This window comes from Cynara cardunculus, assembly GCF_001531365.2.
Source record: "Cynara cardunculus var. scolymus isolate 2C chromosome LG 17, CcrdV1, whole genome shotgun sequence".
Classification (NCBI taxonomy): domain Eukaryota; kingdom Viridiplantae; phylum Streptophyta; class Magnoliopsida; order Asterales; family Asteraceae; genus Cynara; species Cynara cardunculus.
The window spans coordinates 31,288,867-31,296,367 of NC_037544.1; the positions used below are offsets into that span (position 1 = coordinate 31,288,867).

The 7,501-nt window shown below is 30.6% G+C and overlaps 1 protein-coding gene across 1 annotated transcript in view; it reads left to right on the forward strand.

Moving 5' to 3' along the window:
* The first annotated feature begins 5,203 nt into the window (after positions 1 to 5,203).
* Positions 5,204 to 7,501, forward strand: part of LOC112500199 (F-box/LRR-repeat protein 2) — a 23,438-nt gene continuing 21,140 nt past the window's right edge. Inside the window, exons 1-2 of the mRNA XM_025103563.1 lie at positions 5,204 to 5,229; positions 5,332 to 5,408. The gene's annotated coding sequence lies outside the window, so the exon portion shown is untranslated. The remainder of the gene's footprint in view (positions 5,230 to 5,331; positions 5,409 to 7,501) is intronic.

Genomic DNA, 7,501 nt, shown 5'->3' on the forward strand with positions numbered 1-7,501 from the left:
CCTTAACAGGAAAGGTCGGCTGCAACAGCCTTCACCTCCTCCCCATTATATGCNTGGGGGTCAAACCCTCCTTTTATACCTTTCCTTAACAGGAAAGGTCGGCTGCAACAGCCTTCACCTCCTCCCCATTATATGCACACACATACATATATCATGCATATATATATATATATGTCATGCATGTGGGTATATATATATATACATATATATATATATATCATACATATACATGCACCCACGATTACACATAACTTCATACATGCATCAACATTATGCACATAATTTCACATACTAGCATGATCAAATATATCGATTTATCATGCTATCACGAAATCATTTAATCAGATAATCACGTATTTATTACCTCGGGTGATAACCAGAATTCAGTTATCACAAATAACAATTTTAACTTCAACATAAAAAAGATTGATAAACTAAGCCATACGTAAAAGACTAGGTTAAGGTCGGGTGTTTCTAAAATCCAATAGATGTTGCTATCGCTGAATGCGGAAGAAGTCGGTGAATAACTAGATCATTCTTGTGTCTCTAACTCGCATTCTGATCATCACAATGTCACAATAAAATATTAGGCTTAACGCCTAGTGAGTTCAAACAATTTTCATCATAAATATAACAGTAAAATTGAAAGACTGCTTATTAAATATAATTTATCATATGGAATGTCTTTATCACAAAAGCAACCTCTTTCCAAAGTCTACCATTTTCATGATGAAAGCTCTAAATCAAAATACCCAATTCAATATAAATTCAACACAACATACTCACTCAAAAACATAAACAAGGTTCGATGCTTAAATACCAAACTCAGAAAATCCAAAATACCTGAAACATGGTTAAGTCTCAATAACCCAAAATTATAAATTACAGATAACACTCCGTACTCATAACATCATAGGAAACAATAAATAAACTCTAAACCCAAAACAACAATTTTCGGTGACGGAGGAGACATGTATTCATCGAGAGTGGTGAACATGTGAATAAACCCAAATCAACATTAACGATCCCAAACTAGGGATCATACGGTCATCAAGTTCAACCATCCACGGTCCGTAGTTTGAGTCATCGGTTGATTACCTAGCCGACTCTTTGACTAGAAATGTTAGCCAACTAACGGACTACACGATCATCGAGTTCAAGTCTTTGAGTCTGTACCTCAGGTCCTCCGCTACGGATCATACTGTGACACCCTAGAAACACATTTGCATATAAACATATATTTTCATATAAGAAGAAGTATAATTTACACATCTGGTCACAATATCTACAAAAGCTACATTACAAAGTAGCTACCAAAATTTTCCACAAAATCCTTATACAATACTTGAATATATATCAAGTATTCAATTACAAAAGATAACATGTTATTCCAACATCCCATGCAAGCATATATAATTTTTCACAATTTCCCTTTCTCCTTATCATCTAGTTGTGCGCGACTTGTAATGCACATTTTCAAAACACCAAAATAAAGGTTAGACCTTGAGGTCTAATGAGAAATGCAGTATCAACAACAAATAAATAATATTTCAATAAAACAAACCTCTTTTGTCGCATCAAAATGATGAGACTTTATCCAACTATCGTATCAAATAGTCAAACAACTCATTTATCGCATTATGATAAAACTCATTGCATCATATAAGTAAAAACATAAATTCATCGCATCACATGGGTGAGACAACCACCCTATTTCCTTCCAACACACTGGTATGATAAGCCATCGTATCACACTTGATGCAATAAACCCAACTTGTCGCATCACATTGGTGCGATAAGTCAACTTGTCGCATCAAAGGACGCGACAAACATACTCCTTGCATCACAAAGATACGATAAAAACCATTCATCGCATAAATATGATGAGATAACTTAAGTCATCACATCACACATATGTGATAACTCAAAGTCAACACATCATAAGGATGCAACAACAAAAAACAACTTGATCAAAACCTAGTTTTTACATTATGTTGATTATGCCACCCTTATCTTAGTATACACCTCTTCTTCATATGTCACCCTTATCTCAAAATACATATCTCCTTGATATGCGACCCTTATTCCAAACACTTGCTATAATCATATCAAAATACCAAACTTATGCTAATCCTAGCATCAAAACGATTTTATGACATCCCCATATAAAGAACCATATGGTTCCAATTTCAACATAATAAGATGGAAGTTGTAAAAATAAACTCACCTTATAATCAAAATGAGAAGAGGATATGAAGATGAACAACAATTATCCAAGTAATAATCATATAATCTAGCTTCTATTTTTTCTTCGGTTTCAAAATCAGACACAAAGAGCTGTTCTTTTTTTCCCGGCTCCAAAAACATATAGAATACCTTCTTTTCTAGTTACTTGCTTTTTCACCAACTTCCCAAGAGATAGCACAAATATCTCTAATAAAACCTTGGGAATTATTCTTTCAATCACTTCATTTTTTATAAAGGCATATAATCCCTTCAATAATATGCAATTTATCACTAATTTTATGTAGAAGTAGAAGTAGCTTAAACATTACAATGACAACATCATCAAACACAAATTACATCAATAATATAGAAGGCAATTGCCTTCTTAGTTAATGAAACAAATTGTCCTTTGTTGAACATTGATAAACTATCTTAAAATCAATCAAACATTCTTTTACAATTGAATGGAAACATTAGCTGATTAAGGTCAAAATGGTTGTTTGTTGACCTGTGGACATATCCTCAATGTCGTTTGGGCTCCCCATCAAATTGCAAAATTTATGATGTACTTTTTTTTTCCTAATTAAACATTCAATTCTTTTAATTTTGTATCCATTTTGATCGATAACAAATAGATTTTGTAATTATTGATAATGGTTACATCAACTTTGTTAAGTTATATTGTAATTCTTGATGACATGAATATCACATCAAAATCATTCGTTGTCACGTATGCTAAAACCCCGTTTTATCATGTAAAATGAGTAAAAAGTAAATGTTAAATAAAAAAACTTTAATGTATTTTGCTTAAGGTTAAATTAAAAAAATTATAGATAGGAACTATGACAAATTTATTTACATTTTAATATATTTTGCCTTATTAATTTAAAAAACATTCTAGTTGTATCATATATTACCATATAAGAGTATTTTCAACAAATTATTTAAAATAGAAAAAATAGATTTTTAGAGATTTTTTCTCAAAAAAATATTGTTGTCTAAAACATCTCCATCACATTATTTATTATATTTTCAAATAAATAACTAAAAGTTAATATTTACCAAATAAAATACCATAACATCATAATATATTGATTATATTACTAAAATAATTTATATATTAACTACATTAACTAAAATATCTTATATATTAAAAAATACAAATAAGTCAATATTCTATATTTTTGGAAATTTTTATATTGATTATATTACTAAAATATTTATAGATTTATCATCTTAATACACTTTTAAAAATTATATAAAATAATAATTAGAAAATTATTTCTTTTTCTTCATGTTAAATTTTAATTAAAGAGGTGGTTGTTATTCATATCCTTCTCGTTCACATACCACTTGCAATTCATATCATATTTTCATTCACATACGAATAAAGTTGTCTTTTTATTTAGAGAACCAATTGGAGTATAAATATAACCAAAATCTCCGTGTTCTCTATTTTAGATCTAAAATAGAGAAAACGAAAAAGAGAAGAAAAAATTTCTATTAATTTGAGAAATCTTTAAAATTTAATGCTAAAAGAGATAAATGTATTTTTAATTGTTTCCATTCTCTCTCATTCTTTTTAAAGTTTGTTGGGATATTAAATGTATTTAATATTTTAATAATATAATCTATGTTGAAATTTATAAAATAAAAAACTATTAAAATTAAATAAATTTTTTCTTTAAAAGACTTTGAATTTTAATTTTCTATTTTAGAAAACATAAAATTTGAGCTAAAAAGTACTTTAAAAAAATCAAGATAAACAATATTGTCATGATCATGATGTGCTTGATTCCAAAAATGGAATATTTAATGCAAACTTCTATTTTTAAATTTAAATTTGTATAAATGTGCATATTTACATTTTAGTCTTTTAACTTTTATTTTTCATTATTGGCCCAAAAACCTTTATTTTTAGGGTATTTAGGATTGCTTATTTGAAACAACTTATATTTTTCTACAAAAGCACATATCAACTTATTACAAGTCAAAAGGGTTTAACTTCTTCAAAAACTCTGTATTACTGGTTTGACACCGTTATAAGTTGTTTATCCAAACACTCAAAAGTGTTTATTCCCGATGTTACATCGAAATAAGTCAATTAGTTGTTTTCATAAGCAATCCCAAACACCTCGTTATTAAAGACAACATAAGTTAAAGGAAAATACTTGTAGGGCCAAAACAAACATTGAAAACCCATTTACTTCTTTTTGAAATCCCCACTTCACTTTCACTTAGGCTCGGGCCAAGTAAGCGGGGAACCCTGTCGGGCTCCCTGCTAGCTCTGTCCGCTACGGATTAGCGATATAAAGTGCGAATAAAGGTTCATTCCGTACCGGATTTCTGATATCTCTATCTTTTTTATCCGGATTTCGTATCTATCTTTCTCATATTTGACTGATTTTGTATGCTCATGCCTAATCTTGTTGTCAAGTTAGGAACATAAGAAGTTTAAATTTACACTAGTCCTTAATTCTAAAAAAACACATATTATGCACATGTAAATCACATAATTATATCTAAGACATAAATATGTCATATAATCTCACAATTATCCACTTTACTATTTTAATACATAGTCACATCTTGACATAAGTATATTTGAAACACACATAGGAAGTCTAGGGATTACAGTGGAATAGGTATTTATGAATGATTCGATAGTCAAAAAATCAGGATAAGATTTATACGAAAATGTTTTCTAAGCCCAACTTAAAACAACCATATTCTGTGGGCTAAAATATGGCCTTTGCCAGTTGTTTCGACCCAACTTAGCATTGTGATATAATCGCGTTCTCATACATACTTCCGTCTTCCAAATAAACACGCCTTCTATACCTCACTTGCCTTTACTTTCATTTTCTCGTTTTCTCCACATTCTGTCTATACAGCTAAAAGAATCCGACACTAGATTTACAGCTTCGAAGATCTTTTAAGAAGCAAATCGTTATTGTTCTCGAGCCTATTGCAATCGTTCTCGGATAAACGATTAATCTATATGTATGTGTATACTTGTAAAAAAAAACGAGTTCTTCCATTTCTAGTATATCTATGATTGTGGTAAAACCTTTAATTAGTGACGCTTTTTCCCTCGGAATGCAGATGCATATGCAGTTCAGTACAATCTTTATGCATATCTAGAATATCAAAGTTGAGATTGTCGAAGCCATCTAGAACAGGTACTTTTAGTTCTATCTTGTACGATTCTTCTTTTATGTTAAGTTTATCTTGCTTATACACATATATGATATCAAGATTCAGATAATTGCACTGAATAATGTGGATCTCTTTACAATCACATCGATTTGGTAGATCAGTTTCCATTTATTCGGTTTTAGTTGACCGATCCAAATTATTTGATAAGAAAAAAAAATTTCGAAAGATAACAACAAATGTCACCGCCATGGTTACAAACCATAAATGTATCGCTCAAATCTTGATAAAAGGGGATAGAATATCTAATACAGTCAACTCATTATATTTTTTCTATGAGATATAATCATACGTTAACATATGTTTACCTACTGTACATATGGCCATACAAATCATTTTTCGTTTCTCGTATACATAGACAAAGCAGGAGATGACAACAAGTAACTATATCCTATCCTGATCTACCTAGAAAAAACACTACACATTGCAATTTGACAAGTACGGGTGTACAATTTGTATCAAACCGCACAAGCAACAAGTTACCAATCATACGAATGAAGTTGGTAGACAACAAGTTTGGTCGGTAATATTGTATCATACTTACCAATTCTTTTAACTATTTATATATATGTTTATTATATACGGGTCATTCAAGGGGTAACTTGATATTTTGTGAGATATCTGAGATCCAATCCCAGCCTTTCATCTTTAGCAATCAACGGTTCACATTAATTAGTGTTAATTATCCATTAATTTCCAGAACTTTTAAATTTATGGATAACATTTAGGGGTAAAGTCGTCTTTTTATAAATCTTTCATCTCTCCAGCACATTACCAATTTCAAACTTTAGTAAACACCATTTGTAAACCTTACTCTGACAGAATACCATGTGAAGGTTACCGATTTCAAACCCAATCCACATTGTGATCCACCTAGTAACTCATTAAAATGTTTAAACCCAGACACAATATGAATGTGATCCGCCTTGAAACCCATTAAAATGTTTAAACTTAGAAACAGGTTGTGAACACAAGATAACACACTGTAATATCAAATTTGAACACCTCCATCGAGATATGGAGAAGAGAAAAAAATAACCATGACGTATAATATTGGATTCAGATTCATATATTCGTGAATGAAAAACACAACCATGATAATAATGGCATTTATCCCCATAATATGCAAATGTAACACACGATGATACACCGTCAACATAGATTACTGGTTCCTTTTGTTCAGATGAAGAATGTTATCAATTAAATAATTTTCTCTTCAGTATCAACTTCAATCTTGATTAAATAGTTCTGGTTGTGATCTCCGAAAAATCTACTGGTTCATTCGTTCAGGTTAAGAATACTATCAAAATTGACCATCAATGGGGGCTTACAACAAAATCTAGTTCCATAAAATAAACAGAGAAAATTATGGAAAATGTATATCCTTTCCATTAGGCGATAAGTACAAAAGATGTTGAGTTGTAATTAATAAAATTACTAAAACACCCTTCATAATTAATCAAATAAACAACATAATTTCTATTAGTTGATTGGTTCACAATTCTCACAATTTTTATAGTTCTCATTTGATGAAGCTACTATGTATATTATTTAAATACATACAATTACTAACTAGACTACTACGAATTACCTATTTACCCTATAATATTCAAGTTCAGTCTACATTTGTAAGATTTATATTCGCTTGTCATGCTATATATCACATGTTATCATTCGATTACTAACATTTGCACTTGAAACCACAAATAACACTCATGTTGTAACTATCGTTATTGGTCGTTTACCAAATGTTTATAGAGTGTCACTTAAGGGGGTGTTTGGTTTGCAGAATAAAATTTGGTGGAATTAGGATCCATCAAAGAATTTGATTTTAATGGAATTGGAATGACATTTGACCACACGATCGGTTGGTAGGATTTTGGAATGTAATCTCTCAAAAGAATTGGAATCTCCATTTTTCTTTTTGGGGTGGGTGGGGATGGTAGTTGTAACGACGACAATAGTGGCATAGTGATCGGTGAGATGGGGTGGATGGCTGGTTGCTGGTCGGGGGGGGGTAGTTATGACGAAAAAAATAGTGTTATGATGGTCGATAGGG